Genomic DNA, 6,329 nt, shown 5'->3' with positions numbered 1-6,329 from the left:
TTTTGGCTCGCGGGCTATAGAGTACAGGCTCAGTAGTTGTGGCACATGGGCTTAGTTGCTCCGCTGCATGTGGGATCTTCCCAGACCAGGGCTCGAACTCATGTCCCCTGCATTGGCAGGCAGAATCTCAACCACTGCGCCACTAGGGAAGCCCCTAAATTCTGTTTTGTATGATGTTACTAAAGCGAGACCAGCTTTCTTTCTTTCTTCCTTTCTTTTTTCTTTCGGCCATGCCGTGCAGCTTGTGGGATCCTACTTCTCCAACCAGGGATCAAATCCGGGCCCATTGCGGTGAAAGTACTGAGTCTCAACCACTGGACTGCCAGGGAATTCCATTCTTTCATTTTTTAAATTGTGGTAAAATACACATAATGTAAAATTTGCACTTTAGCCATTTTAAAAGGTACAACTCAGTGGCATAAAGTACATTCACAATCACCACTATCTCATTTCAGAACTTTTTCATCATTCCAAACAGAAACTCTATACCCATTAACAACAACTACCCCTCCCCCTTTCCCCTCAGCCGCTGGTAACCACTATTCTACCTTGTCTTTATGAATTTAAGTGTTCTAGGTACCTCACACAAGTGGAATCATACAACCTTTGTCCTTTGGTACCTGGCTTATTTCACTTGTTTTGGGAGCTTTAAACAAACTTGCTATAAGACATCATCTTCATATAAATGCACTAAGCAGAGATTAAAAAAAAAAACAAAAAAAAACACCCGCTGAGTGTAAGGTCCTGTGGTAAAGCAAAGATAAATAAAGCACTGTCCCTACAGCGAAGGGCATGATGGATTGTGAGATGAGTGGCGTGTGGTCTTCCTTTTGCTTGACCTCAGTTGCTGTAAAGAGGAGTCTGTGTATAACATTTAGATGCCACTGAAGTTGCATCCCTAAGCGTGCAGGGCCAGAGTTGTTTTCCCTTGATGGAGGTAAATCCTGAGTCCACTGCCCACGTGTAGCTGCTTGCTCCGGCCTCACGGTGGCGCATTTCCAAAGCAGCAAGGGTGCTCCTACCAAAGGAGGAAACAAACCCCCTCCCAAGTGCGGTGGCCGTCATCAGGGTGCTGCAAGAGCTTTCTTCCTCTCATGACGCCACCTCCGTCGTCCCTACACAACCCTCACCCCACAGTCCCCCTTTAAGAACCTTCCATTACAGTCACTGCCTTTCACCTGCGGTCTAAACATTCCCCCCTGCCATCCTCACCATCACAGCCCACCAGGGCTGTCCTTTGAGCCTTCAGTTTCATTTCTGGATTGTTCTTCTTTTGCTCCTCCCTCTGCCATAGGAGAATCGGTTTCCACATTGAATTGCAAATTTCTTGGCAAAATCCTGCTGAACTTTTTTTGTTTGCCCCACTCCTAAGCTCTTCAGATGAGACACTCATTGTCACAAATACCTACTTGGAACTATAGTCAGCAGCTTCGAGACGTGGGTCTCGTTACTGACATGTATTGTTTACTCATTCATTCCACAAGCATTGTGTCACTAAGTGCCAGGGAGCTAGCAGCACAGAACCAACAAGATAAAATCCTAGGGTTCAAGGTATGTGCTGACCAGGGATAAATAACAAGTAAACTGTTATAAAACAACGTGGTAAGGGCTGTAAGAAAGAATAAGCGGCAGTGAGCAGGAAGTGCTGAAGACGGGGAGGTGGGGCTGGTGGATGGTCAGCTTAGGCTTCCATGGGAAGTGAGGATGGAGATGAGTCATCCGGAGACTTTTGGAGTTTACCAGATGGAAGAGGGCAGCAAGGCCATATCAGGCTGCAAAAATAGCCCCTGAAAACAACATTATTTCCTCCTGCCTGTCTGGAGTTCAAGAGGTCAGGGCAAACCACGTGTGGGGAGCTCCCTGCTTGCCTCGGCTTGCCAACTGGATCTGGCAGGGGTGTTTAGTTTTATTAGTGATGATAAATGTGGCTGATCTATCTGGCCCATATTGCTGCTCTCTCTCAGTATTTTTCATCTCTTGCGCACTACCAGTTGCCCCGCCGTCCACTCTAGCCTCCAGTTTACATTGCTGAGAAATGGTCTGGTATGGAAATCGCTGTGGTCCCTGTCGGAACAGCTTTCTCACCAGTTGGGCTCAGTGGGAACTGGCCAGTCGACTATGGCTACCATTGGGATAGGTGTCTGCCCACCCTTGTCCAAGTAGCTGTGTCCAGGGTTGGGATCTTGTGGCACAAACCATGGCCAGTTGTCCCAGAGGAAGCAGCCCCAACTGGTTTATTAGCAAGTTGCTGGGGGCAGGACAGTTGTCCCCTGCTTCTTCAAAGGCAAGGTTTCCCAGTCTTGGCACTATTGACATTTTGGGCTATGTAATTCTTTGTCGTGGGGGACTGACCTATGCATTGTAGGATGTTTAGCAGCATCCCTTCCCTCTCTCACTGAGTTATGATAAGTAAAAATGTCTCCTGGGAGAAAACTCATCCCTGGTTGAGAACCACTGTTCTAAGGGGATAGGAGACTTCAGGATTGGTCCTTCCAGGTGGATGTAGTCAGTGGTCAGGACTGTGAGAATGAAGGCTACTGTGTATATACCTGCCCCTGCAGGGTTGGCTCAGAGGCTGAAAGGAGCAGCTCCTGCTGTGGGCAGAGGTTTGAATGGAGCATTGGTGGGTTCAGATGTGAACAGCTATGCTCAGAGTGGGGAAACCAAGACAGAGTATAGTGTGTGTGCGTGCATGTGTGTGTGTGTGTAGCTGCATGGATTTGAATGAGCATGTGCTTTGGTTTACTCTTTGTGTACCTATTTCTGAGAATGTGCAGTTCTCAGTGTGGGTGTACGTATATGCATGAGGACATAGATATCTGTGTGTTTCGAGGTTGGACTGTACATAGTCCACACTGCCCCTCCTCCTGTGTTATCAAGATAAATTAGTGTTATATATGACACTTAATTGGTACTCTCAGAATGCTAAGATTCAGCTCTACTGAAGTTGAAATGAAACGTGGTTCGGAGTGGTTTTTCCTATTGTGTAGACCTGTCTATCTCTAGACATATGTAATGTGTAATGAATTGGTGATAACCCCAACGGTTTCCAATGACATCATGCTTCAGCACCAGAATCCAGGGTGGACTGAACTCAGGGTCCAAGAAGCACAGCCAAGTCCATTCTGAGCTCATCTGTGTTCTAGAGACTAGAGTCTCAGCTCTTTGACCAACTGGTTGTACAACAAACCAGTTAACTTTTCATTTCTTTAATTTCCCTTCTTGTAAAGTGGAATTAATTAATATCCTTCTTAGGGGACTCTCTTGAGAACAACTTACATTATCATAAAGACTTAAAAAAATAGTGCTACATAAATGTTGAGTGAAAATAAATTGTTCTTCCTCATTATATAAGCTCCTCCCTTAAAAAGTCAGCTGACATTTATTTATGTACTCTGTGTTCCTGCTACTTTATCTAAATATTTGTCTTTCTTACTTGGTTAGCTATGTGGATTGGGTCTGTATCTTCATTTGGTATAGTGGCCATTGTGGCCACTAGTGACTCAATTGTCATTCATGTTCATGATGTTTTTGACAGTGATGATTCTGTCCTGCCTAATTCCCCAGATCATCAATCAATTTGAAATGAGTTCTTGGACACTTTCAAGAGAAAAGAGCTTGTATTCTTTCAACCAACCAACCAACCACATGTGAAAAGCAGAAAGATATGTGGGTCAAGACTCTGGCCCTGGCACTCGTTACTTCCGCTCTTCAAGATAGGAGTTGGGGCCTCTCCCATTTTTCTCAGTAGGCGGCGGCGGCGGTTTGAGATGTTCGGCCTCAAGAGAAACGCAGTAATCGGACTCAACCTCTACTGTGGGGGGGCCGGATTGGGACGGGTAGCGGCAGCGGCGCCTCCGCTCCGGGGAGGCGGCTTTTGGCTGCGGGAAAGGAGGCCACGGCCGGGCGAGAGGTAGGGGGAGGGGAAGCCGGCGAGGTGATTGGCGGAAGCGCCGGCCCGAGCCCCCCGGCCACTCTCGCGCCCGACGCCCGGAGGGTCGCGCGGCCCTCGCCCATTGGCGCCGAGGGCCCCGACGTCACCGCGACCCCCGCCAGGCTGCTGTTCTTCGCGCCCACCCGCCGCGCCTCGCCGCCCGAAGAGATGGAATCCTCGGCCTCCGACGCCATCATGTCGCTCGAAGAGGAGCTGGACGGGTGCGAGCCGGAGCCTCTAGGGAAGCGGCCGTCCGTCCTGCCTTTGCTGGAGTTGGTCGGCGAGGCCAGTAACAGCTCGGGCAAGGACGGCTCACTCCCCTCGACGCCGCCCCCATCAGAGGAGGAGGAGGAGGACGAGTTGTACCGGCAGTCCCTGGCGATTATCTCTCGATACCTCCGGGAGCAGGCAACCGGCACCAAGGACGCGAAGCCACTGGGCGGGTCTGGGGCCGCCAGCCGGAAGGCGTTAGAGACCCTGCGACGGGTCGGGGACGGTGTGCAACGGAACCACGAGACGGCCTTCCAAGGCATGCTTCGGAAACTGGACATCAAAAACGAAGACGATGTCAAATCTTTGTCTCGAGTGATGGTCCATGTTTTCAGTGACGGAGTAACAAACTGGGGCAGGATTGTGACTCTCATTTCTTTTGGTGCCTTTGTGGCCAAACACTTGAAGAGTATAAACCAAGAAAGCTGCATCGAACCATTAGCAGAAAGCATCACAGATGTTCTCGTAAGGACAAAACGAGACTGGCTAGTCAAACAAAGAGGCTGGGATGGGTTTGTGGACTTCTTCCATGTAGAGGACCTAGAAGGCGGCATCAGAAATGTGCTGCTGGCTTTTGCAGGTGTTGCCGGAGTAGGAGCTGTTTTGGCGTATCTAATAAGATAGCCTTTTAAGTGCAATAATTGACTCTTAACCAACTCCAGCCACCAAAACCACATACGCCTGCTGTGAAATCAGATGTATTTATGAAGTTGGACTTCAAGCTGTGCAGGCCATAACCTCCAGGAGTTCTACTCTAGCAACATAGAAAAGCAAGCGGCAGGGGGCTTATGGCTAACAGGAATAAATACATGGGAAAAGTAATCCCTCTTGAAGAGTCACTGTCTGAAAGAAGTGGAATTCAGTTTCAGCAACAGGCAAACTTTGGGAGGCCACGGAGGAGGACTTTTAGATTTAGTGAAGACGGTAGGGTGGAGAGACTTTAATTACCTTGCCTAGAACAGGAAAGTGGCCAGTAGCCAGGCTAGTCATAGAGTTCATTAAATATGCCCACTGAATCCATTAACTTCTATAGTGTTAAAATAGAAGCACTAACAATGCCAGCGTTATGTGTAAAATGGATTTTAAGCTACAAGTAATAGAACCTATGACTAGAAGCCTCAACAATACAACAGAATGTGAAGGGAAGCTTTATCCTCTATAATTAGCTTTCCTAGATGTGCTTCTTGAATAGAAAGTCCAATGCTCAGGATGTTTATACCTGTTCTCCTTTGGCTTGGTTTGAGTGATTCCTAGTTTATTAGCCTAGTGTCATGGCCAAGAATACTTGACTTAAGGCTCAATTACAAATCTGGAATATTCTGTTTTTAAGACAAAAACGTGTAATCGTCTGTAAAAAATGTATATATTTTTACAGAACATCTGTTTGAAATGTAAAGGGAGAAAAGTCTGAAATTACATTAGTTTTTTCATACCCTTTTGAAATTTACAACTTCTGTAGTTAGGAACCTGTTTCTTATAGCTTTTTCTATTCTAAATTTTGTGCTAGTCAGTTCTAGATTGTATACAGAACCAACTGATGTAATTGTATGCAACCTGGTTGTAGTACAACAATTCTGATTCATAACTATGCAGGCTTTAATTTTCCTATCTGATTTTGGTAAGTATTTCTTAAATACCTGTTTGTTTTTTGTTTTTTGTTTTTTTTTTAAACCTGGGGCTGAGAAATTGAGGAATGGAAATTAATCCTTTCACTTTGTTACATGTGGGTTTTCAATAATTGAGTCAAGGTTTTAAGGATTTATTGGGAGGGCGGGGCACATGGGCTGATGACTTAGAAATAATGGGCTCTGATTGGGCAACTACTCATTTGAGTTCCTTCCATTTGTCTTAATTTAACTGGTGAAATTTTAACTGAGTTCATGAGCTCATCTTCAAAGCTTTTGCTAAAAGATTTTCAGCTGTTCCAAATGGGACTTATTAGGAGTATGTACAAAAAGATCACATTGGGTGGATGAGAGACATTTGATCCCTTGTTTGCTTAATAAATTGTACAATGATGGCTTGGAAAAGCAGGCTATAGTCTAACCATGGTGCTATTACTAGGCTTGCTTGTTAAACACAGGTCTAAGCCTAGTGAGTTAATAAAACGAATACTTATTTCATT

The 6,329-nt window shown here is 46.2% G+C and overlaps 1 pseudogene across 1 annotated transcript; it reads left to right on the top strand.

Annotated features, from left to right (window-relative positions):
* Window positions 1-3,742: 3,742 nt before the first annotated feature.
* On the top strand, window positions 3,743-5,026 carry LOC309812852 (induced myeloid leukemia cell differentiation protein Mcl-1 homolog; annotated as a pseudogene). Its single transcript has one exon. The product of its transcript is annotated as an induced myeloid leukemia cell differentiation protein Mcl-1 homolog (transcript).
* Window positions 5,027-6,329: the final 1,303 nt, after the last annotated feature.

The sequence above is a fragment of the Mesoplodon mirus genome, assembly GCF_964341445.2.
Source record: "Mesoplodon mirus genome assembly, chromosome: 12".
Taxonomy (NCBI): Eukaryota; Metazoa; Chordata; class Mammalia; order Artiodactyla; family Ziphiidae; genus Mesoplodon; species Mesoplodon mirus.
Note: the sequence above shows the minus strand (reverse complement) of the source record. Positions and strands in the feature narration are given on the sequence as shown.